Source organism: Nelusetta ayraudi, unplaced genomic scaffold (genome assembly GCF_046127955.1).
Source record: "Nelusetta ayraudi isolate G7.1 ecotype Tasmania unplaced genomic scaffold, CSIRO-AGI_Nayr_v1 ptg000034l, whole genome shotgun sequence".
Classification (NCBI taxonomy): Eukaryota; Metazoa; Chordata; class Actinopteri; order Tetraodontiformes; family Monacanthidae; genus Nelusetta; species Nelusetta ayraudi.
The window spans coordinates 2,938,694-2,965,600 of record NW_027466084.1 but is presented as its reverse complement, the minus strand read 5'-3'; positions in this window follow the sequence as shown (position 1 = coordinate 2,965,600).

Below are 26,907 nucleotides of genomic sequence, written 5' to 3'. Positions count from 1 at the left end.
ACATTCAGAGAGGTGTCAAATCCAGGAAAGCTGTGACTATAATGGCAAACGTATGTGGACACAGACGGCTGAGCGCCGCCTCGGCAGTTGGCGCGCTTTCAGATTTTTCCACGTCTATCGCACAGAGGATGCTTAGCGCACGGTAAGACAGTGGAATTGCGTTTTTTTTTCTGTCAAAATGTACTTTTTCGTTGGTCCGTTTTTCACTCTGAAAACGAAGGCGAGCTGAGAGCAATTTTCATACACAAGCCCTTCGAACTTTGAAAATAAAAAAAAACGAAAAAACAGACGCTGGGAGGAGTCCTCGCGCTGCACCCGTTCATCGGCCCAATTTATTGATCGTTCCATCAAACGTTCCGGCGACTCTGGGGCTTGTCTGCGTCTCGTGATTTCATTTTTGTGTAAAACCGGCAGCGACGTGAAGTCGCGTGTGGCCGCGGTTCTCAGCTGGTGGAGTCTCAGGAACCACATTTATTTTCCCTTATCATCATGAAGTCGTGACACAAATTTATTCCACTTAAAAAAAACAAAAACAAAAAAACCCCCAGCTAGGCCACTTTCTATCATGTCCAGTGAATGATTAAAATTATTGAATGGAATGGTTTGTCCTTCAAAATATATGCCCAACATTTTCTCAATAAATACTGTCCATGCGGGGGCCGCTAACCCAATCAAAACTGCTCCCATCAGTTGAGAAACACTGACATAGAATATATAGAATCCCACGACTTACATTTGCAATAAGGGCGGCAAAGACCCTTGTGCAGTTTCATTACCGCCTATTGACTCGGCGAGATCTTCCACTCGGGGAACCAAATGGTGGACCAAACGGCAAACTGTTCCCATCTCGGTGACGAGAATGTCAATATCGCCGGGATTTGCATAAACCCAGATTACCTTCATTGACAGTGTTTTTAATCATGTCCGAAGGCAATGTTTTATAATTCTCACATCCTAAATGCCTTCTTTCGCGTGGTAAGCGGTGCGTGGCTGTGGAGCCGGTGTGTGAGGGAGGGGGTGGGGGTGTGAGGGGGAGGATGGTTTGGAGGTAGGGCGCTGTGGGCGTGATCGATAATACGGTGAAAAAAAATAGATAAAAAATAAAAGGCGGACAGGTCCGGTGGCAGCGTCTAAGCCAGGATCCAGGAGTGGGCAAACTTTTTGACTGGTGGGGCCACAGCGGGTTCTAAAACTTGACAGAAAAAAAAAAAAAGAAAATCACTGAATATGTTGAAAACGTGCTGAAATGTCATTTGAAAATGAACCAAAGACAAGTTTCAACAGAATATGTATATTATTAATAGCGCTTGATTGAAATGACTCTGAAAACGCTGAAGACAGGGATGAAATACAGCTACTTTATGACTTACTTACCATCAATGTAATTTCTTGAAGTCTGGCAGGCCGAATTAAAAAGCTTCACGGGCCGCATATGGCCCCCGGGCCGTACTTTGCCCTTGTCTGCTCTGAGCCCCGGCGTCTCCGATGCTTCTTCCTCAACCTGAGTCATTCGCACCCCTCCACTTCCATCACGTCATCGTCCTTCTCTCTCTCTCTCTCTCTCTCTCTCTCTCTCTCTGGTCCCGACTCGTCCCCGGTGGAAGTGTGATACCTTGTATTTTCTGTATGAAAATGAGCTGCATTTCCTGGCTTATTGATCCCTGTCCAAAAACAAATTGATGAATTTTAATCCTCCATGGTGGATGTGAAGGATGTTTGTCGAGCATTGTGAATGCCGGTGTCGCACCCCCGCACCTCCTAAGGTATTTCTGCCCTCTCGCCCTGACCTGCTGTCAGAATATATTAGAATAGCGAAATATGAAAAGGAAAAGACAAAAAAAAAAAAAAAAAAAAGTCGGTATTGATTTAATCATTTATAAAATGCTGAAGTCATGTATTGATTGCTGGCTCCGTAGCGCAGAGTCGCTTGGCTGGCTTTGGCTTCTTCTTCTTCTTCTTCTTCTTCTTCTTCTTCTTCTTCTTCTTCTTCTTCTTCTTCTTCTTCTTTTTTTCTTCTTCTCTCGATAAAGCTGCAGTGTTTCCTGTTTCAAGGAGGATGTTGAGGAATTGTCCTACAACAAGAGGAAACACTCAACACTCACGTGCATGTTTGCATTTTGTTTTAGTTTTGCCACGACGTGATGTCCAGTGCCATCACAGTTGGAGTTGGATAAAATGACACAGTTTGGATTAGATTTAGGTTAGAAGTTACTGTAATGCTAGTGTCATCTATACTATATAGATAGATAGATAGATAGATAGATAGATAGATAGATATATAGATATACCTATCATCTATCTATCTATCCATCTATCTATCTATCGATCTGCATATATATGTATGTGTGTGTATACATATGTGTATATAAAGAGTCAGGAAAAGAAGAAAAAAAAACATACATAAAGATCTAATTTATTTAAGTACTTCTATACATATAGAAACTTGAAGAGGCAAAAGTAACTTTGTATCTTTGATATCAATATCAATATCAATTTCAATATTTATATACGTATACTTCTATCCAACTTTACTGTACAATTTGCTCCATTTTTAAGAGAGCATTTCGCCATCTGTTTTCTAGCCTGCTGGACTTGGTAGCCGGATCAAAGTCTCTCTTGCAAAGTAATGTGCAGCACGTCTATTGGAATATAGATGCGGTGCACATCTTTGGCATCAAGCGGTGAAGTGATTTTGTATCTGGGTTCCTCCCCACACACAAAAAAACTCTAGTTTGTAAACATTGGCATTAATGCAGACAATCAAAGTACCTGCATTTTGCATTATGGAAAAAGTGGAATAGTTCTGACTGGGGCTGCAACTGACGTTTAAAATATGCAATCATCTGAACCGCTCCCATCAGGCAGATTGCAGTACTGCCCTCAGCCGAACCCAGGCAGTTTTCTGTCTCGAACCTCGCCGCTCGCATCAGCGACACTTGGAAATTGGTTGAAGAAAAAAAAAAAAAAAAAAAGTTTTTGGACACCACTTTTGTTTCCAAGTGCAATTTCTTTCAGTAGGGAAGTAGCAAGGCTAATGCTGCGGCAGTAAACATCACTCACAGCCCTTGTTATTTGGAGGTATTTGAAGTTCTTTAAAGTGTATTGAATTCACTTGGCATTATCGAAAACTTTCATCTAAACCGATATATATCTATTTATCTCTTCAAAAACGAAAAAAAAAAGAAAAAAAAAGAAATTCACAGCCAATTAAGGCAAACATAATCGAGCAAATAAAGGATAAGCATAGCCTTAAACTCAAAACAAACCATCACAGTGATTAGGTAAATATATTTAGCCTGTGGAATTAGAGGCCACATAGGACACAAACACCTTCAGGGTTGTTGTAGCTTTGAGAGGCATTTACAACTAGTCGCTTCATTTTAGATATGTATATATATATATATATATATATATATATATATATATTGGAGAGCGCACTTGTGCTTTTACAGGTCATTACACCAGAAAAGGGGAAATCAACAGTCACATTTAATTAATCCCTCCAGTGGAAGTTTTACCAACAACTTTTTACAAAGCCTGGCAAAACGTTACGCACAATACAACAGTCAACTTTGTAACGTTGGAATTTATTACCACTCGCTCAATGCAATTTTTTCTGTCTGCCCGGACTCACAAGAGTTTTCGCAGACAGAGATCAAATATATACATATATATATATATATATATATATATATATATATATATATATATATATATATATATATACTGTAGATATAAAGTACCCTCATCCCCATATACACTCATTCAACTTCCAAAACTCTTTTTAGGCTCACTTTTAAAGGTCCAGTGTGTAATATTTGCTTGATTTATGACTTTTATATAGGTTAAAGCTTAACATACTACCTGTAAGTACATGAATAAAAGTAATAATTGCAGTACAATAAAAGTATTTTGGTTTGCTTACCTGTAGAACTGTTCTTATATATATAGAATATCCATTGATCAATAAGGGTCTTGCTCTCAGTTGCCATCTTGCACCGCCATATTTCTAAGGAAGCCTGGTGTGGACAATCCAGCTGCCTGAAACGCATGTTTCATAATCAGGATGAATGCTCGTGTCCTCAAACAAACCAATGGAGAAGAAACTGGACGGGGCATCCAGGTTTGGGTGCGCAGGCCACTGTAGTACACTGGCAAGGTCAGGAGGGGGAAGGAAAGACGCTGCGATCTGAAATAGAACCACTTGATGTCGCTGTTTTATCTTCAAAACTCAAATTATTACAGACTTAATCTTTATTACACGTCTGCCTGTTGCTCAATAGATAAATGCTTGAGGGCTCTGTCATTTTTCGTTAGGTTTGTGGATTTTGCAAATATATTTGGTAGTAGTTAAAGAATGGCCAATAGTTATAGGATTGGAAAAGGGTTGAGTGGTGGTGGAGAGGAGGCCTTTATTTTTTTTATCATGCTAATATCTAAATAATAAGCAATTTCACAGCTGTCTGCAGCCAAGCAGACACGGAAAACAACAGTTTAGCTCAAACTATCCCCTCTAGGCCGAATGAAATGTAAAGAATCTCGAGGAGTTGTGATTTCGTTTTCTTCTCTTCCCCACTTTGGTTTTATGTGTCGGTGAGCAATCAGGGAAGATAGACCAATAATTCACGACACACACATCTCCCAATCGTTGTGGGCCGTCCTTATCTGAGAGGGTTCAGTCAGTCAATCAGACTCTCGGTTCAACCGCACGTTTGGTTTATCTTGACAAAAAAAAAAAGAGCCGCTTCCCTCGACTTTCGTGACAAGCACGTTTCTGTCGCGTTGAGCACCTCGATCACGGTCCATCCAGTCGTCTTGGATCCTGTGGCGTCACCCTGCTGAAACGGAGCAGGTCACGCTAAAACAACACAGCACAGTGGGACGAACGGCTCGAAGAAACCGTAGGTCGAAATGGCCGTGGGATTGGAAAAGAATGGCCGGGGAGGGGGGGGGGGTTTAAGCGTAAAAGAGAAGGCGGAGGAGGAATTTCTGAGAGAGAGAGCGAGAGAGAGAGAGAGAGAGAGAGAGAGAGAGAGAGCGAGAGAGAGAGAGAGAGAGGGAGAGAGAGAGAGAGAGAGAGAGGGAGAGAGAGAGGGAGAGAGGGAGAGCGAGCCGCTTAAATTTACCAGGGAGAAGAAAAATTCTAATACGGGGCCGTTTATCTGTTTTTGTGCCGCCGCAGCAAACCCGCTCAGCCGCCCGTAATGTTGAATTGAAGTCATCAGTGGGAGAATTTCTAAGAGCAGCAGCTGAAATGACCTCCCCGAGATGAATGTTTTCCGCGTGTGCGCTCCGTGTGTGTGTGTGTGTGTGTGTGTGTGTGTGTGTGTGTGTGTGTGTGTGACAGACTGACAGGCAGACTCTTTAAGGGCCAGGCTGGATGCTGCGAGCCAAGGAGGGACTTCCCATTGTCGCCAAAGAACAACTGTCAGCACCTCCTCTTTATCCCCGCCGGGGTCAAAGGCAGAATTTAGCCCTTCTGAATGCTGAATGTTGTATCTACCTGGGAGAATAAATGTTCCCTTTGAATAAACAAACTCACATATGCCGCCCTAAAACCAAACTGGTTACCCCCCCACCCCACCTGAATGCTTGGATGTCTTGTTTACCGTCTTGATTATTCAGGTTTTTTTAATTTTTTTTTGTTTTTTAATAAAAACTTCATCTGAAAGGCAGTACTACTATAATGAAAATAGCTCCTCACCCATCCGTAATCACTCGTGGTGGTTATTAATTGCCGAGATATTTACTCTTTTTTTCTGATTGCGGGTTAATGGAAAAAAAAAAAATGTCAGCCTGTCACTTTAGCTACAAGTAATTTAGAGAAACACGAGGCTTGCTGCGCGCGAGCATGTGACACCGTGGGACTTGCGCAATTATGTGCGATTTTTGTTTTGACATTTTGCGGGACAGGACAGTGGCAGGCAACATTTTGGAGTCGGCGAGTAAGCACTGCCGGCAAATTAGTTTTCCGGAGGAGGTGTCAGGGAGCAAACTTTACTGTTCGACTAACAGACACGGTGGGGGGTGGGGGGGGTGGGGGGGGTGGGGCGGGAAGAAAAAGGGGGAAAAAAAAGTTTCTTTATGTCATAAAAGTCCCTCTTTATGGTGACTTTTTAATGAGCTTCACGAAGCTTAATAGTGAAAATGCAGAGCAGGCGCTGTTAGCCGGCCCCCGCGTTTCTTTATTGGAAATATTTTATTTAGAGCTTTTTTTTTTTTTAAAGTGAGATTTGATGAGACAGGGCCCGTGAGCGTGATTAGCAATAATTCCAGTCCAGCACTGGACCAATATAACTTTGCCAGGCAGCTGGTTTGCAGTTTTCGTATGTTAATTGTGTGGATTTCTCTGAAATACCTCGCAAACTTTATCTTTTCCATCAGAGTTAAGTTTGGTATATGTTGTTTTTAAGGCCACAAAAATATCCTGTATCAAATATATATGTGTGTGTGTGTGTGTGTGTGTGTGTGTGTGTACACTACCAGTCAAAAGTTTGGACACACCCTATGAATTTAATGTCTTTTCTTTCATTGTTATGGCTATTGACATTGCAGTTTCTCACTGAAGGCATCAAGAATGCATTACACACATGGAATTATGTAGGAAACAATAAAAGTGGAAAATAACTCAAAGACGTTTTATATCTAAATTTTTAAATTCTTCAAAATAGCTACCTTAGTTATTTATAGTGTTTTTCTTTGCTGCATAATTACAAATATCTTGCTCATATATTTGATGTCTTCAGTATCTAAAAATAGTTTGTGTCCAAACTGTTGACTGATGGTAACGTATATATATATCTATATATATATATATAGATATATATATATATCTATATATATCTATATCTATATATATATATCTATATATATATATATATATATATGTATATATATATATATATATATATATATATATATATATATATATATGTATATATATATATATATATATATGTATATATATATATATATGTATATATATATATATATATATATATATATATATATATGTATATATATATATATATATATATATATGTATATATATATATATATGTATATCCAGTTCTCCAATTATATCTCCAATTTTCTAAAACAAAATAAAAATAAAAATAAAAAAGAAATGAAAATAAAAATCCTGTCTTGTAGTCAAGCACTGAAATAATCGGCCAGTCTGACATTTGACACATTGCAACAATCTGGCACTGCAAGCAGGGGAGACATACCTGAGTCCCGCCGCCGTGGTTGCTGTACTGTGCAACGCTTGGCTAGCTCTCGCTTCCACCTCGTTCAAGCTGGCATGTCAACATGGATTTTCTACCAATTTCTGTCAACAGTTTGGAAGAACTAAGCAGAAAGCACTGGAGGGCGTTCAAATCATGGCGAAGGTTTTGCCGTTCTAATTACAGAACAAAGGCGTAAGAAAATGTCCTTGCCCGTATAGCCAGCGAGCGGCAGTGTAGCTACCAAATGTGTCCAAGCTGGTCGTACCTACAACAGTGCCGGCGGAGTTCACATTAGCCGGATGACATTTTCCACAAGCGTGTGATGAACCGACGGCTCAGATTTCTTCCATGAATTCATCCATCCCTAGTAGCTGCGGATAGTTTTTAATTGTGACAAAACTAAAAGGGCTACCAGGCTACCGAGGTTAGCGTGTAGCTGCAGTGCTGGTGGCTTAATTAGGCGTGGCAACATTTCTGTATTAAAAGGGCAAAGAAGTGCGCTTAAGCCCTCTTAGCGTCAGCTGAAATGCCCTTTATAAGTAAGATGGAGAGAGGATGTTTGACGAATTTCTCATTTTAATTTGCCTCGCCGCTGCTCTCTAACGATAATAACCCTAACGAACCCACCAGAAATGAGAAGGAGTCCTTCACTTCTTTGGCTTGCAAACAGCTCGTTGAAACACCCTTGCAGCCACCTCGTTTTTTTTTTTTTGTCTCCTTCCAAACACGTTTAGTGTACAATAAAGCTTGAGTTACAGCGGTAAACATAAACTGAGCTGTTTTGCCAAGAGGCTCTGAACAAAGCGTTAAATATAGTGTTTCCTGACATCTGCAGAGTCTTGGACACTCATTTTTTTTTTTCGGCGCGGCCTCTCCATCGGAGATTGCGGTGAGGATAAACCTGAAAATGGGTAAAAAAAAAAACGGGAGCTTTAAAGTATCTCGAAGAGACCCCGAGTGGTGGGCAAGCAATGTAATCCTTCATTTTAGTCGTAACCTTTCAATTTTTGTCATTATTGATCATTTTTTTTGAGAGTTTTTTTTTTTCAATCAGAAGAAGTGTGAAGCCATTCTCATTGTCTGAAAGCCCTCAGTGAAGTGTTGTTTTGTTATGCTTAGTCTTTAAGCTCAGAATCTAAATAATGCATGAAATGTATGCGGCATCGTCAAAGTTGTAGTTTGATATCTGCTTTAAACCTAACATCTGATCCTCTTTGTCTCCCATCTAATACAGACTTTCTTTTTTTATTTGTTATTTGTCTCCCCCCCCCCCCCCCCCCCCCCCGACCACCCCTCCCATGATTTCATTAAGTGATGAAAGCTTGTGGACTTTCAATCTACGTCCGTGTCCACCTGTTTGGAAGTTTATACCCATTCTTAGATTTCACGCGGATCTGAAACAAGTGCTATGGCCTGGAGCAGCAGAAGGTTTCTGAAATCCGAGATGTTATCACGCAGCCCTTTAAGATTGACTTTGCTTGTTCTTTTTTAGCTTCACATTTTCTGATCTGCTCCCGTCCGCCACCCGAGTTGCATATTGGAGCGAAAGTGGCTAAACCCATCTGTGTTTCCCCCATTGTTCAGCACTGTGTAAATGTCACTCTGAATTATTCAGAAGTATTGGCCGGTCTCAATAGGCACAGGTGCATTGGGCGTGAACAAAAGTAAAAGTCAGTTATACGCCGTGCTGAATAAACTATGTGGCCGTTTTGAAAGGTATCGCGTTGGATCACAACGTCGCGATGTTGTCGGCCGCTTTCTGAGGGCGTCTCTCTCGTCTTTCTCTGTATTTGTGGCACTGTCCTTTAGGCGGGTACTTGTATTTACCGCAGGTATCCAAAAAAAAAAAAAAAAAAAAGAACCCTGGTGTTGTCCTGACTTGTGTGTAATTCTCATGGCCGTGCGAGACATTGGCTGTTTGTTCCCAAGAAGCCCCGAGGGAGGACGGCAGGGAGGTGTGCGTGCCGCAGGTTCTTTCATTTGTGATGGGAAGTCGCCGTGTCATATAGACAGCCGGCTCGGTGTTGCTTCAGCAGCAACGTGGGCATTGTACCAGACCACTGTGCCGCAAAGGAGAGCCGAGCCGGGGGGACAGGGCTTTTCAATTTACGAGTCTATCAACATTCAAACTCTCACCTACGGTCATGAGATTTGAGTAGTGACCGTAAGGATTAGATTGCTAAAGCGAGATTTCTCCTGAGAGCCGCTGCTGGACTCAGTCTGGGAGAAATGGCCAGGAGCTCGGACATCCAGGGGAAAATCGAAATCGAACCGGCGGCCGCCGACTCCAGCGAGGTGGCTGGGGTGGGTATCTGATTAGCATGCTTCCCCGACACAACTTTCTCGAGGTCTTCGGGGCACATCTGACGGAGAAAGAGACCCTGAACGGTCCCATAAATCTGAAGAGGAAATAAAGGGATTATGCGTCCCTCCTGCTTCTTGGACGCCTTGGGAGGAACTTGCGTGGGAGACCCAAGATTGACACGTTTGATATGATGCCAAGGTTGGATAAATCGATGGGTGGACAATTGGATAAATGAAAGGATGGCGGTATGACTGCGCGAATTGATGGTTACATGGACGATGCGCAAGATGGATGGATGGATAAATAGATGGATGGACGCACAGATGGATGGATGGATGGATAAATGGATGAAGGGTTAGATGGACTATAGATGGATGGCTGGTTAAATGGATGAATGGATTGATTGCGTTCCGTGAAAACTCACAAACATCTTAAGAGGTTCCCCTCAAATTAAACGCGGTATTCATCTGTTATGGGCTTGCAGGCCGGCTGATCTACGAGGCACATCTGCAAGAGTAAATCCTTTCTTTGCATTTTAAAAGAAGCAATTTTAATAAAAAAAAACAAAGGCACAACTTGGACGAACGTTTGGGGACCAAAAATAAACACAAAACCAAACTGAAAGAAAATTGGACACGGAAGTAGCAGTGAGCTTGACGTTGCATCTTTTAGAACAAACACAATTGCGCGCAGTAATAAAATAATGTAAATACAAAAGCAGCAGTGCACTAAGCAGTCAAGGCAAAGCGAACTCTTGTTTCTTTTTAATAACATGCAGCCTTTATATTTACATAATAGGAAAGGCATTCGTTCCAAGGCGGCCTTATTGTACCAGCTCGTATTTACAGTAACCTCAACCTAGAATGAGGATCTGCTCAGGGTTTACACAACTTTACCTTGACATCAGAAAACCAGAAATGACATTAGCTTCATTTGCTGTAGGCCCTCTTAGCATAAGATGCTACTCTTAGCATAAGATGCTAGTCTCTGTTACACATTAGACTTGGGAAAAAAAACAAATATTGCTAGAACAGTAGAGAGTGTTGTCACAGTCAGTTTGTTTGCTATCCAATAATTGTTGAATGTGGTTTGAATCAGAATACTCTCAACTAGCATGTTGATAATCGTGGCCATTTTTCTGTCTGGCTGTAAAGCCACACTTTATTTATGCTGCCTCATATTTTCTTACTTTATTTGGCCAATTCTAAGGTTTTTAGCAGCAGTGTCTCCCACAGCTTTGTCTGTTCCTTCAGTTTCTTTGTCACAAACCTTTTCATTTTGCACTAGCTAGACAAGCTGCAGGAGCTAATCACCTTGAGAAATGGAGCAAACTGACACAACACACACGACGTCATGAACCATGTTTCCGAATGTTTGGCAATCATTTGATATATTGTCACAGATTAGATTTAATTATAATGTTAACCGGTGTTTAGATAATATTTACTAATAACAATAACAAAAGAATAGAATTCAATTCTATTTATTCATTTATTCGCATTTTTTACGCATTTTCGACAATTTTCTGCGGCCCCCTAGCGCCCCCTGGTGGCCCCCATTTTGAAAACCACAGGTCTAGAGGCAAGACGGGTGTCCTCTTTTTTTTTTTCCAAAACAAAACATTTGTCAGACTCCGATGAACGATGAATAAAATATTTTTGGTTGGGTCTTACTGTGCGTCCCGGTCCCAAGTGACCCAGAGACCCGGTACTGACCCGCAGCCTGGTGGCGGGCGACCGCTGCACGACACCCAGAGAGCTTCAGGGTTCGCTGCGCCGGAGGCTGCCGAGGATGTGCAGAGAGCCGGCGTGAAACCCTCCGGTGGTGATACCGTGCATTGCGCCTTTTACTCGGATTCACTCGTTTCGAGTTAATCCTCTCAAACCGGCTCTGAATCGGCCCGATTGTTACATTCGCACTACAGCCCGGTTAATGTGAGATCTCGTGAGCCCGGAACGCGCCGAGTGATGGGCGGGAAAATGTGATAAATTGTCTCACTCCGCCGCCCGACTCTTATTATAGTCTAATTATAGCGCGCACCCAAAGGAGCGGGAGCTGTGATGTTTACGCTCGGGTCACCTACTTTTTTGGGGTCACGGCAAAGCGGCAGCCCTCGTCGCTCTTTCTTCCTTTCCGGTCCTTTAAAGTGTGCCATTTAGGGCGCGTAACGCCAACAGAAATCAAGAAAAAAAAGAAAAAAAAAAAAAAAAAAAAAAGAATCCATGTGTGGCGCTCGGGTTTTCATTTCTCCGGAAGGGAAATGAAGCTCAAAGCCAACATTACATAAGGCGGTAATATTAACGTTGCTATTGTGGGGAAGGCGCGTGGGCGGGAATGATAATGCAGCTCCTGTCACCGCGGTGTAAAAGGAAGCCGGAGATGCCGACATACAAACACACCACACACACACACGGGCACACACACACACACACACACAGAGCGCGAATCCACTCTGGAGCTGATGTTAATCACTACGTAGCAGGTCATTTTCTCCTGGGGTGTTGGGGGGGCTGTGGGGGAGGGGCTAGTGGGGGGGAGGGGTCGTTCCTTCACCTCACGACAAACACTCACCGTCTTTCCTCTTATTATTATTCTATCTTTTTTTTTGGGGGGGTAACACTGAGAGACGTTGTCGTGCTCGGAGATCCCGCTCTCTGCGCGCGCACGCCCACGTGCACGAGCGTGGGCTCCCCGGTCGGCGGCGGCGGGCGGTGCTAAACTGCAGAGGATGGGGCCTGGAGGTGCGGCTGATCACAGCCGCCCTGATAAGGCCCCTAACAGAGTGTATCAATTGCCTGTGTCTTGCCTCCGTCTCTCCGCGCGGGCTGGGGGTGGGGGGGTGGAGGGGGAGTGGGAGGGGGAGGAGGAGGAGGAGGAGGAGGGCGGGGGGGTGGGGGGTGGTGGATGGTGGGTTTTCATGCCCAGCAGCACTTTGGCAAATGAAGCTTCTGACTTTCTCTCTGTAGCTAATCAATTAGCGCCCCCCCCTTCCCCTTCCCCCTCCCACCCTCCCTCCCTCCCCCCCCCCCCCCCCCCACTCCCCCTCCTGCTGCCGCCGCCGCCGCCTTCCTCCTCCCTTTCTTCCTCTCTCCGCCGCTTTTTTGTCTTCCATTCGGGGTGTTTAATCAAACATGATCATGATTACAGTTTCTGCGCTGTCCCGACACTTTGCATGACAATGCAAGTCTGGCAGTGAAAGATAAGCCCCCCCCCTCCACCGACGCCCCTCCCCCCCCATCATCTGTAAATTAATCCAGTGCAGTTCGCCGTTTTTTTTTTTTTTTTTTTTTTTACATAAAAAAAACCAAAAAAAAACGTCCTCTTATAGTTTATTAAATTCCCATGCATGCCGAACACACGTGCGCGCGCTTCTTCTTCTTCTTCTTTTTTTTTTTTTATCAGCTTTCAATTTTCTTAATGTGACACATAGACGACGCAGAGGGAAAAAAAAAAAACAAAAAAAACCCACGTACGCTCGCGCCGGCTGGCACATCGAGCGACGGAGGGAGAGACGCCGCGCGGCGCCCCTGTGATTCCGCCGACGAGCGTCCAAAGCGCCGGTGTCACTTAAGGTGACAGTCCTGCTCCTTCACGGCGCCTCCACCGGCATTCCAAGGAGCGGCCGTTCCCGGAGAGGCCGTTGAACTGGTGTTTTCAGAGGAGGAGACCTCTCCAGATAATCTGGTTCAGAGTGAGAAAGCACCTGCGAGGGTGCGGAGCGAAGCAGCGGGGGGGCGGGGGGGGTGGGCTCGGCCCTGAACTATCGACGGTGAACTGCTCGCAATTACATGTGGGATTTGATCCGTGAATGCACCGCCAAGTCTTCCGAGTTCTGCGACAATGTCAGCAGTCGGCGTTGGGAAGATCACTTTAGTGTTTCAACAGTTCCCCTCGCTTCAACTTAACTCCTCGACATTAAGCCGTACGACTGAGAACCTTCACGCAGACACGAATCCAAGTGTCATCGGTTGCAATTTACCCCACAAGTTACCCTAAAATGAGATACAATGACGCCTTACTTTGTCAAAGTAGTGGAACTAATTACATTTGATTACAATTTGATCACTTTTTTTAAAATAAATTTTTGCTAAATGTTCTCAACTGTTCAGACCTGACAGTGTTACGTTTCCTCCAGTCCTCAATAACAACATAAACAACAGCCATAACAAGGTCAAGCTCCGGCAGCTCTTGTCACTGTGAGATCACACTGAGATACAGCACCAGGGCAGCGTAACCTACAGTCTTTTAAATACGAATAAAATCAATCGTCAAAAATGAATCCATGATGAAAACATGATGTTTTCAAAGATTTGCTGTTTCAATTTTATTTTAGCACTCAGTCAACTCCGTTGAAAATGCAAATTTTGCTTTTTTTTTTTTTTTTCAGATGTACGTGTGTGCCTCGTGTGTTCCATCGCTTTTTGCCTATTTTTTGCTGCGACTTTGAACTTGACGGGAGAACCGCCTCGAAAGAATCAAAAAATATCAAACTTTGTGGTTGGAAAATTGCAATCATGAATAATTCCACAACTGTAAACTGTAAATGGCCTTTGTCTCTTTCTCAGTCGTGTATTTCAAAACCAACCTGCGTGCGCTTCACTTTACAGATTGTTTTACAACCGAGATGCAAAATTGCAAAAATTGCAACAAAAAAAAAAAGAGAGAAGAAAATGTCCAAACAGCTAACAGCGTATTGTCGCCACTCTATTTTTTTTTTTTTCCCCTGATTCGGCAATAAAGCTTTGAAACGTGGCGCCTCTCCGAAGGCTCGATAACACAAAACCCATTAAAACAGACGAAGCCTTTGGAGATGATGTGTCACTTGTTTTCCTTGATAACTGCCATTTTCCTGGCAGCGTGCCGGATTGCGTGGGTTTTATTACTGGGGTCAGTGAGCGCCACCTGGGGAACAATTAGAGCAGCAGGATGCGGGGGATTAGGCGACGGGGCCTGGATTAGACTTGGATACGACATTTTTTTTTTTTTTTTTTTTTTTTTTACAGTGGATCGTAAAGCGAGCTGCGACAAAATGTTATCGCGGGGGAAAGCGGCCGACTTATAAATTAAAAGGTCGCGCTCGCTCTCAGCGTGTGCGGCTTTGGTCCGACGCGACGCGGCGCACCGACGGTGTCGCGCGGTGTCGTAAAAAAAAAAACGTGGGCGCACGTGGGCGGGAGACAATGTGGGGAAGGTGGGCCCACGTCCTCCAGATCAGGTGCCGCGCGGCGACGGGCTGACAGTCGCATTCAGCCCTCGCAACCAGTGAAACAATGCGGTAACAAGTGTCGAAACGTCGGCAAAGCGCATTTTCTAACAGCGAGGGGGCCGTCACGCAGGGAGCGTCAAGACGCTGATGCATCTACAAAACAAGACATCAACACGTTTGGCACCTTTTTTTCTCTCTCTCTCTCTCTCTCTCTCTCTCTCTCTTTCCAGTCGAGCGGCTTTAAAAGAAACAACAGTTTGACATTTTGGGGAAATGTACACCCACTCTGCCTGAGCGCCAGATAAGAAGATGAATATCAATGTCTGCTCGTGTTTTGGTGTGTTTTGCGGGGGGGTTCGGGGGGGGGGGGCAGGTTTGCTGTTACTGTCCTGCTTCCTGCCTGAACGCTGAACCCTGGTAGGCATCCTGCGGGAAAAAAGTGTGTGACTGAAATCAGGTGCACTCATTTAGTTGTTTTTTTTAAATCCTTTGTTTATTCCAATGTATTTGCATCGGTCGTCAAGTGCAACAGTTACTTTATGTCTAAGTACTATATATTTCTATTATAGATATGTAGGTATGTATGTATGTATGCATATATATTATATTTGTGTATGTTCATATATATGTGTGTGTGTGTGTATACAGTACCTATGATGTATGTATGTGTATATACAGAATCAAGAAAAGGAAAAACCTTGCATAAATAATTTGCATTGTTTTCTAATAATTTGCATAAACAACTCATTTGCATACTGAGTACTTATATACATATAGATACTTATAGAGGCCATTTGGTATTAGTATTGAAATATTTCTGCAAGTTTTTCTTCTCTTGATGTGTGTAGATATTATTATGAATGGCTCTGTATACACACATATGTGTGCGTGTGTGTGTGTGTGTGTGTGTGTGCGTGTATATATAATGTATATATATATATATATATATATATATATACATATATATATATACATATATATATATACATATATATATATATATATATATATATATATATATATATATATATATATATATATATGTATATATATACATGTATGTTAAAATTCCTTTTTATAAGTAAAACAAAAAAAAAACAAAAAAAAAAGGAAACAAACTGCCCACAAAGTTGCGTACGACCCACTTTTGGGGTCGCGACCCACCATTTGGGAAACGATCAATTCAATTGGTCCCGATGACGTAATGCATAATGACTTTCAAAGGTTTGTGGGGGTGGAGTTTCTTACATCCACATGTGATGTTAATCAGCCAGAAAATACTGTATGCCACTACTGGTGGTGTGTGTGTGTGTGTGTGTGTGTGTGTGCGTGTGTGTGTTGCATATGTATTATTAGATATATACTGTATGTGCAAATATACTGTACATATATATCTATATCTATATATATATGAATGGACAGACAGGCAGACAGACAGACAGACGGACAGACAGACGGATATAAAGATGGGTGTGCCTGTGCTCCAAACAGACAAATGCAGTTTTTTAGGCCACGCAGGGCTCAGATTTGCTCCGGGCTGCGGGCGGAAGGAGAAGGCAGAGGAAGTGAGGGATGGCTGCAAGGAATATGCGGGCTTGTGCGTGCGTGCGCGTGTGCGTGCGTGTCTCTCCGTGTACGTGTTAGATTGTATTAGTATGTATGAAGTGCGTAAATGGAAAGGCGCATACTGCTAGCGTAAGGGAGTTCCAGCACACGCGGGCTTCGCCTCGCCCACACTCTGCTCCGTCCGCATATTCTATCCCTCATCAATAAATTACATATTAATGCCTCCGCCCCACCTGCTTTACACTAAGCCACCAGCCCCTCCCCCGCCTTCGCTCCTCTCCTTTTTTTTTTTTTTTTTTGCCTCCCCTCCTTCGCTCCTAATTTTCTTCCATGTCTTACTCACGCCGCTCTCCTCCCCTCGCTCACCGCTGGCCCGGCGTCCGCCTCCCGCTCCGCTTCCCTTTTTCTTCTTCTGCCACAGCCGCCGCCTCTCTCCTCCTCTCCTCTCCCCTCCTCTCCTCCCCTCTCCTCTCCTTTCCTCTCGTCTCCTCTCCTTCTCTCCTCCTCCTCCTCTCCTCTCCTCTCCTCCTCTCCTTCTCTCCTCCTCTCCTCCTTCCTCCTCTCCTCCTTTCCTCCTCTCCTCTCTTCCTCTGCTCTCCTCCTCCTCTCCTCTCCTCTCCTCCCCTCTCCTCCTTTCCTCCTCCTTGTTTACGCCACTCAGCACTTTCTTGCCATTGAGCGAAGATTTAGAGCAAAGACGACGTCTCACAATAATTGAATTGTGCGAAACATTAACGCAGACTTGACTTTGACTTGAAATCATTCGACTCAGAAGTCCTGACTCGGCCAAATGATTTTAATCTTTACAGAAGTAATGAAATCCCGGGTTGGACTCAGCGAAAGGGTCTCTCTCAATTTATCCAGATTTTTCTATTTTTAAATTCTGCCAACATTTTTTAAAAATTTATTTAATAATTGGAACGATGTGTGTTAATGAACAAATACATACATGCTTGTACATAGTGCAATTATGAGTACATGTTAGCCCCATGGCTAGTTTGCAAGCAGCAATAACAGGAAAGTATTGCACAATAAAAACTTTTCAAACAATTAAAATTCACATATTTATAATAATGTCATAATAATTTCGCTATGCCATGAAAGAAGGTGAACTTTCTCCGACAGGAAGTAGTTAGCCGTGAAAATAAAGGCACCTCACAGCCGCCCCCTTATTGGCTGAGGCCCACGTGGTCAGACATGAAGTTGGAGCCGCTTTGGTTTTTTCCACATATTCAATTGTATTCAGACAATGCAGCAGACATTCATATCACTTCAATGCTTCAAATTCAATGCAATTATGAAACGGTGACGATGCCATGCAACACATCAAATGAAGTAAATTCGGTTTGGTTTTATTAGCCTCTTTGCTATTTCGGGCATGTTTTTTTGCTTCCTCATTGAAACAGGAGTGAGCCTCCCGTTTTAATGAAGTTTCAGAGTAAAAAAAAATGTCGTCAGTGAAAACGATTGCTGGTATTTTTTTGTCGAACAAAAGTCAGGACTGTTTTGATACTAGCCACAACAAAACAGTCACCTCAGATTGTTATAAAGGCTCCAGCCCTAGTATGTTACAAAGAGAGCTTGGGCCCCGGTGAGTCCAGTCACAGGTGGATGTCTGTATGTTGGAGGAGCCGATCGAGCCACCGGCAGCACTGACGTCGGTAAGCAGTTGCATTGACATCTCTCTGGTCCTAAACAGACCGGAGGGGGATTGGGGGGGGGGTTGAGTTTAATAGATTGATTGATTGGTTGGAGACACCTGGGCAAAGCAGCGGATTGCCTGAAGTAGCCGTGTTCCACGTTAGAATGTGCGAGGTGCTGTACGTTAGCTTGCGTGACGTGACGCTCGATCCATAGTTTGGTGGGTTATAGTGGGGAAAAGAAAAATGTATTGTGATCCCAGGAAAGGCTGCGAATGATCCAAATGCCTCCGGTCAGCGCAGCCAGTCTTGGGGTGATGTTTATATTCATTTTAAATCAAGGATTTTATACGATTTGCTTTAGGTAACGTGCATAACTTTTGTTTTTCTTTGAGTATTTGCTCCCTCCTATAAGATTCATGTATCAGCTCTCTCCCTTTCTTAACTTGCCATCGATTGTCCCGTGAATCATCTCTGACCGTCAATTTTTTTTAATCAATTTTCACATTTTTATTCATATAGCCCGGGTGTGCAAATACAACTTTCCTCAATGTGCTTTCCGTTGTCTGCAGATGCAACACCCTCTCTCCCCTTAGACCGGGTGTGGGCAAACCTTTTGACGGGTGGGGCCACGATGGGTTCTAAAATTTGACAGATGGATGGAGTGTTTTGGTGACCCAGCTCATAGGAGGAAAAAATATGTCACGGAATGTGTAGAAAACGTGTACTTTAATGTCTAGAGGAAATGAACAAAAGCTATAGCAAAACGCGTCTTTGAAGCCCCATGATATTTAGCTCTTTATTGAAATTACTCCTGAAAACACTGAAAATTATGAATTAAAAAAATAAAAAATAAAATTAATTCTTACTCACTTACTATTAATATAATTTCTTCAAGTTCGACAGGCCAGATTAATAAGATTAACGGGCTGCATATGGCCTCTGGACCATAGTTTGCCCGTGCCTATCTGAGACCCTCAAACCAGGTGGGGGAAAGCTTTTTTTTTGTTTGTTTTAAAAAAAAACCTTAACAGAGGAAAGTAAGAAACGTCAACAACAGAGAAGCACAGAGGAGGGGTGATTCTGTCCTGGAAGGGTTGACGTTCAGTTTGTGCCACTTAAAACATGAGAACGACGGTGATGCAACCGGCTGTTTCCAGCTAGCTTGCGCGCTCGCTTGCTGACGGCCAAAGCAGCGCAGGGAAAGATGATATGTCACAACGAGGTAAGCGAGCTCGTCTGGCCAGTGTTTTCAACCGGTGCTGGCTTTTCAAGTCTGCTGTCAGTCATCAGCAGGGAGTGGAGCAGGGAGCCACTGCTGCCTTTAAAGAACCAGAAGAAGGAAAAAAGGGGCACAAATGGAAGCACCTCTAAGCCCGAGCTGCGGCTAAAGAGATTAGCTTGGGCGCCGCGAGTTGTATCAGAGTGGGGTGGTGCGTGTGTGTGTGTGTGTGTGTGTGTGCGTGTGTGTGCGTGTGTGTGCGTGTGTGTTTTAAATAACAATAGAAAGGCACTGAGGATTGGTCTCGGTGGAAAGGAAAACAGGGAGAAGCTCACGGGGCAGTCGCGGAGAGCTAAAATCAGCCCTCGCATCAAAAGGTAGTGTCAGGATTCACTCACCTGTCTGACACACACTTTTTTTGTTTTCTATCATTTATTTCTATCTATCTATATTGTTTGGTATTTATTTATATTGTATGTTACCGTTTATGGTCAGTCTGTTGGGAAAAATTCACAAATAAAAAAAAAAAAAAGGAAAGAATTCATGTGCAGAGACAGACTGTCGATCCACAGTCATCATCCAGGTGCCTTTCCCTTACCGGAGCTCTACATGGGCTATCTACCAGATGGATGCGTGAGACAAATCTGTGTGTGTGTGTGTGTGTGGGGGGGGGGGGGGCGCGCCCAGTTAGCACAGCAATAACAGATACTGCGTCGCTGCCATGCATCCTGCAAATACAAACGTACAAGGCAACACAGAACAACAAGAGAAGGAAGGTGTGACAAATGTTTTGCAACCTGCTCTCACTCTCGTCCAAAACTAATTCCCCCTGGAACTCAGGTGGTCGCACCCTCAGCTCAGGGATGATCGCATCACTTTTGCTCAGAGTCGCTGCCAGACTCTGACATAGAAAACAAAACAAAACAGATGAAAAATAAAATGAAATAAAAATAAATCACAGGTTTTGTTTCCGGGAAATGTGTCGCTTCCAGGTTGCCACTTTGCTTACATGCTTTGCTTGCATGCTATGCCATGTGCTCGTGGGCTGTGCTTGCTTGTTTATCCGAGGCGCAGACCAATCAAAGGACTCTGAATATCTCATATTTACTGTTTTCTTTCTTGAAAAAAAAAAAAAATCTACTGTTTCCCCAAATTGCATCTCCCTGAGGCTTTTGGCCCATGTCCTCTCCCCTCCATCCAATCTCCTCATCTCTCTCCCCCCCACCCACCCAGTCCACCTCCCCCCAACCTCTCCTCCGCCCCCTCCGGTCCAGAGGTAGCTTCCAGTGAGAGATATATTAATGTGGCAGTTTAATTAGCGAGAACCCACATGGCTATTGATTATGTACTTGCCTGGGGTAAAGTTTGCCTTCTGCTCCCAGTCATGTATTGATCTCTGAGTGGGAAGGAGCACATCGGCGGTCGCAGCATTCGCATATCAAGTGGGCGAACCTTCGGAGCACACGGGGGCCTGACCGCTTACTTTGTCTACCTTTTTTTTTTTTTTTTTTTTTTTTTTGTTATTTAAAAAAAGAAAGAAAAGAGAAAAATAAAAGAATGTGCCCTTGTAGGAAGAGATGTTACCAGTGGGCAAGTTAAGCAACAGCCTGGTAACCTTATCTAAGGAAGACCTCTAACAACAAACAAAAAGGACCACCGTACCATGTACAGATATGCAACATGCAGCACTGAAATAGGAGTTTATAATTCCACTGCAGCTCAACCGCCTATGCATTATCCCCTGAATAATGCATGGATCTTAATTAAAAAAAAAAAACAACAACAACCAAGTGGCAGGCATTGGTAACCATTGATACACATACATTTTTGCAACTGCAACTGCAGGAAAAAAAAAAAAAAAAAAGGTTGTAAAAACAAGAAGGGTAATGACCACCAGCGCATTCTGAGATCAAGCTAAAGCTTTACATTTTCAATTTAATTATTATGTTTTTATATATATGTGTGTGTGTGTATGCAAACAACACAGACGTTTGGCACATATTGGTCTATTCCAGATATTGATCTTAAAGTTAAAATGACTCAGCAGGAAAACCTTTTTGCAAATGGTTACGCAAATATATAAATAAAATGAGATTATAAAGTCTGGGCTACTTCCTGTCCTCCTCCTACACTTTCTCAGAGTGCAAAAAAAACAAGTACTCACTATTCCCGCTTGACACGGTGGAATAGTATGTCAGAGGGCAGTATGCCTGTCCTGTGGTTAACAGAGGTGTGTGTGTGTGTGGGGGGGGGGGAGTTTTTGGACGTCTTATATATTTGTGATGTATTGCATTTAGAATCACTGTCCCAGCCCAGCCAAGTTTCTGCAAGGTAATGTGCCTTGTAATACATCCAGGCCAAGTACAAGACTTTAGTTGTCTTATTTTTCTTGCTAACAATTGAAAGATAAAACAACACATTGTTTTACAGTCTATTAAAACCGGTTTCAAGTTCCATCACTGAATTTATAGTCCTTAAGGAAAAAAAGACAGATTGACTTGACAAAACTGCAGTAGTCCAAATGGTACTGTTTTTAAACAGCGTGGATCCATATGTGAAATTGGCCTGGGGGTTCCCCAAACTGTCTGTATTTGCAAAACAAAAGTAAAATGTACTAATCCTCAGGATTTACTGTTTTAATTTACTTTTTTTTTTTTTTTTTTTTTCCCCAGATCCCTTTTTTTTTTAAGCAGCTTAGTTCACAATATGGCTTTTTAAATGCAGCCAAGCAGGAAGAGGCAGGTTCGCTTATTTCCCCAACCTCCTTCCCTCCTATATCATAAAAAATATCAGTGACAGAGATATTAAACACTTTATGAATATTCCATTAATATTGCTGTCTATAGCTCACTTCACGGCTGTAGCTTTAGGCTTTTTTTTTTTTTTTTTTAGCCACAAATGGCTCGGAAAGGTCAGGCTAACATGTTATTTGGGAGAAGATAATGTCTCTCTCTAAATCCTTTTTATTTCGTCCCTTAGGCGAAAACTGCCCCCTCGATTTTTCTTGCCAGCAGCTTAACTTACTGCATATTTGAAGTTATGTTACCATTTTCCAAATGTGCACGGCCGCCTTCAACATTGTATTAGACACATTAATTCAGCCAAGTAACAATAATGGAGCTATGCCAGCAGGGTCAAGGTAATGTTGATGTAGCACTATCACTGTGTCCAATACCTCAATAGGCTCGGTGGCTGATTTAGCCTGAAGCAAATCAAAAAGGTCAAGTTGGAAGTCCAAAATGCATGACCGGAACAAGTGAGGGCCTCTAAACTGATGAGGATCAAGATTGATGAATCAATGCAGATGCTGCATCATGTTGGAAGGTTGGGCCTTGAAAGTTCAGTGTTTGTATCAGATGCGGATCGAGCAGTGTTTCCAATGAGAATATGTGTTTGACAGGTCTTTTAGTCGTTGCCTTTGTTCCCTCTATTACCTGGGAGCCACACAGCACACCATCATTTTTCAACGGCTTGCTTTCCTTTTTGTGAGGTGAAGCTGAAAACAGGGCTAAATATGTTAGCGCGAAAAACAGCAGGCGTGATTACGCGGACTGTAAGTAATGAGATTAAATATCGTAAATTGGTCTGAATCGATCAACATTGGAATCGGGTTGAAGGAGGCTGTGTAACTCACACAGAGTGAATGTTAATGGTACATCGGATTGCCGTTAAAATCGGTAGTGACTGTGGCAAGGTGAGCTGGACACTTAATTTAACTTAACTTAGCGTAAATTAGCCCAACAAATATAACATGACACGACGTAACATGCATTCATTTAGTTGAAAATGACTTTAGACACTCCAACTTAACACAACAAGTCCAACTACATTTGATATAACTTAACCGTAACGTAACGTGATGCAATGTATTGCGATGAACGTGCCACATCGTAGATGAGCAGAATCAGTCCCTGCTTGTCTCTCCCTATTTATATTTTATACGCTTCAAAATATGTGATTTTCATGAAACACAGATTGTAGAGTGTAATGAATACTGGGACATACAGCATTCACAAGTACAGGTTTTAATATACCAACACCTTTGGCCACCACAACGACTAACTGGCAGGGACGTGGATGAATAATAACATTGTGAAGTCTAATCTCCACCCTCTCGTACTGTTGTGTGTACATTTCAACGTACGTCTACATCTTTCTGACGCCGGTGGGATTTTGTATGACTGTGCGGCGGCATCCTCTGCTCCCAGGTCTTTCCACTTGGTACGCGGTGAGGAATAACCTGCGCAAAGTGGGGGCATAAGCTTTATCCAAACTTTCCCCGTCGCACGCTGTCCTGTTCGATTTTGTGTGACATTACTGCTGACACTGGTCGTATTTGGAGGTGACAGCATCGGGCTGTGTGCAATACATGGACCCAGTCCAACCTGGGGGAAATTTGGCCCAGTGGAATAATTTATGAGCGTTGGAAAGCTGAAAAGTGACCCATCGCGGGGATGCGGGGGCCTGTCCGCCCGCGTTAAAAACCACTTGGCAATGATTAATATTAATCCTCAAGAAGTTTTGTACAAATCTGCTTCCCCCAGTAGCAGACACCGTTATTGGAGCGGGCGGCGGAGCCCCCCCACCCCCCGCGCACCCCCACCGCAACCCGGTGCACCGATGGTGTGCACGGGGAGAGTCGCCGGGTAGCTGCTAGGCTGGAATCCAGTCGCCTGAGGGTGAGCTGATCTAATTGGCAGCTGTCTGACATGTCAGCCGAGCTGGCGCTGCCATTTTAGGTCTTGATCAAAGGTGAACGCTGGCTGTTGGGAGGAGGGGATGAAGCTGCCAGCGCTGGAATGAAGGTCCAAGCCCACTCCATTAGGCCTGTGCTCTGCTGTGTGTGTGTGTGTGTGTGTGACAGCCAGTGCCATTCTATCATCAGAGATATGCCAACTGATGGCATGTCACTTTTAGCAGTTTGTTATCACTGAGGATTTTGACATCGTTAGGGACTTGGTAAAAAAAAAATAAAAAAAAATAAAAAAACAACAACCAAAAAAAATAAATCAATAAAGAGTTTTGTTGGACGCGTTGTGGTTTGTTGGTGATTTGGGTATTTTCGGCCTGCAGCAAATGAACCGTCTCGCCTTGACGGGTGGACAGCTTCAAAGTGAGTTTTGTCTACACCGTCGGTTGGAGTCGCCGCGATGTTTGAAGCCTTGCGATTTATTACATTAGATTAAACTTTATTGTAATTGCACGTCACAAGTACGGAGCAAGGAAAGGAAAGGCAGCAGGCATCCAACCAGAAAAATTAGCTTAGCAATGAATTAATATACACATATGTAACATATCATATGTATACAGTATATAGTCATTGTGCAAATTAATAAATAACTGTTGCCATAAAGTGCAGTTATGAATTGATGCCATATATTACCAATGGTATGTACAGGATATATCAGATTAAAAATATACAGCCAGCTGAGATTCACATGAATTATGTGCTATACAAGGACTTTGATGATTGTGGTCTGTACATGAGTGCAGGCAGGTATTGAGAGTAATGCAAGGAAGTGATGGGTAATGAGTCCGGTACAATTGCTGTAAGTCCAGTAGTGCAAAGTACGTACAGTAGTGAGCAAACACTGGAGATTTGCTGCGCCTCGGGTTGTTCACGCGCCGCCATCTCGGTGGCGGCGCCATCTAGAGTTTCCAGTTGGTTCCGAAACCGGATGATTCCATATATGGATGTGCGGGGCGGTACTGTAGCCACGGCCACAACTTCCTGGCCACTTTGACTTGAAATGAAGGTCCAATGGATATCAGGGTATATTTAATGAATCGTTTTGTCACTGAATTGGACCGTCCCAGAAAATTCAGACCAGTTTGTAAAGGTATGAATTTAGTGGGCCTTTCCGTATCGCCAGCCATTCATTTTCAGTCGTTTTGCCACTGTTTTTGACGGCCCCTGCTGCAGCTTTCTTTGCCACTTTTGTGTTGGCCTCCTTTTGAGTTCCATTCATCTTTTTTCTAACATTTCCCATGGAGCAAATAAAAAAAAAAAAAAACAGTTGTGATATTAGCTTTAAAAAACAATAACAACAAAAACAACAAAAAACAGTGTTCGTTTTGCTTACGCGTGCAAAAAAAAAAAAATGTAAACCCACCCGCAGGGGAGCTTGGTGCTGGAAAATCACCAACCGTGAGAGGGCCGTGGCCTATCCCTGCTTTCCAACCCCCAAACTGTCAGAAGTCTGCGACTTGAGCCATCAGAACTGAAAACCAAGCCAACAGCGTCTCCATGGTACGTTTTAATATAAGCTTTGGCAAGTTTTATTTCTTCCCACTGCATTTTTTTTTTTTTTTTTTTTTGGTCCGGTTATTTATCTGCTCTGAGTTTGATGACTCAGTTTTGTTTTGTTTTTTTTTTTTTCTTTTTTTTTTTTGAGAAGTGGCCTTGAAGGCAGCAAGCGATTGTTAGGGAATTCCCTTTCAGACCAGATGAAATGGTATTTTCGAACCGAACGCCGAGGTTCTTCCCGTTCCAAGAGCGACGCAGTGTTTGTGATTCAAACTCAATAGGCCACCAAAAATGAACGCGATTTAAAATGCTCCAGCGACGGTACATCTCAGTTGTGTCGCGTCGCACCCCATTAGTCCCGTTTCTTAATGCGAACTAACAGGCAAGTCGGCCCATCCGCACATCACAATCACATCTTCTTTTTCTTTTTTTTAACTGCCTTTCATCGGCCGGTGTTTTTGCCACCACCTGATGGTCTCCTTTGAGCCCTTGTTGGTGGGTGTGGATCAAAATATGTTGCTGTGTGGGTACAGCATAAACAGAGCTTGGGGAAAAAAAAAAACATCTGTGTGAGAAATAAATAGAAATACCTTCAGTGTGGACTTGGCCTCGACCGGTCAGAAAAACAACAAGGGGGAAGCGAGTGAGATTAGTCCCACCTTGATCAGGTATCGCCGCTCCATCTGAACAGGTGGTTGTTTGCGTGGGGTTACGGTTGGCGTCTGTTCCATATGATCCTTGTGGCGTTAGAAGTCACTGTCCTCTTTGATCTTTCCCCAGCCTTCCGCTATCATTACGGGCTTTTATACAGCGGGGGGAAAACAGGAAGAACAGTAAGCCAGAGATAGACGGAGTCAGAGCAGGGGAGGAGGAGGAGGAGGAGGAGGAGGAGGAGGAGAAAAAAAAATAAAAGAGGGCCTCATTATAACACAGCTGAAGCAAGAACAGAGCAGGAAACAGCCGTCGGACCAAGGCTGAGGCTAATTAAAAAAAAAAAAAGACTTAAATTGATTGTTTTTCTTTTTTGTTGCATTTTTTTTTCTTTTTTGTTGTTGTTTAAAGCCGCCGTGCAAATCTACATCTGTACGCCGACACGCCGCGGCGCATATTTGCGCATGCATCGTGCGGCGGCGGCGGCGTGACGATGCAGAGCACAAATCAAAGGAGGAGAAACGGCTGATTAAGAGCTTAGAAACTTGAGAAGAGAGATGAAAGAGGAGGCGCAGAGAAAGGGAAGGAAGGAGGGAGGAGGAGGGAGGAGGAGGAGGAGGAGGAGGAGGAGGAGACGGGAAGCGGAGCAGATTCTTGTTACAGACACAATGTGGCTGCTGCGGCAGACATTAAGCAGCCCCACTTAAGGTGGGGGGGGTGGGGTGGGGTAGTCTGCAGTCTGCGACCCGCGCTATTGGCAAGTCAGCACTTCAGCCTGGCTCGCTCCTCTCTTTCCCTTTTCATCATGTTGTGACTGCAGCAGCGGCGGCGGCGGCGGCAG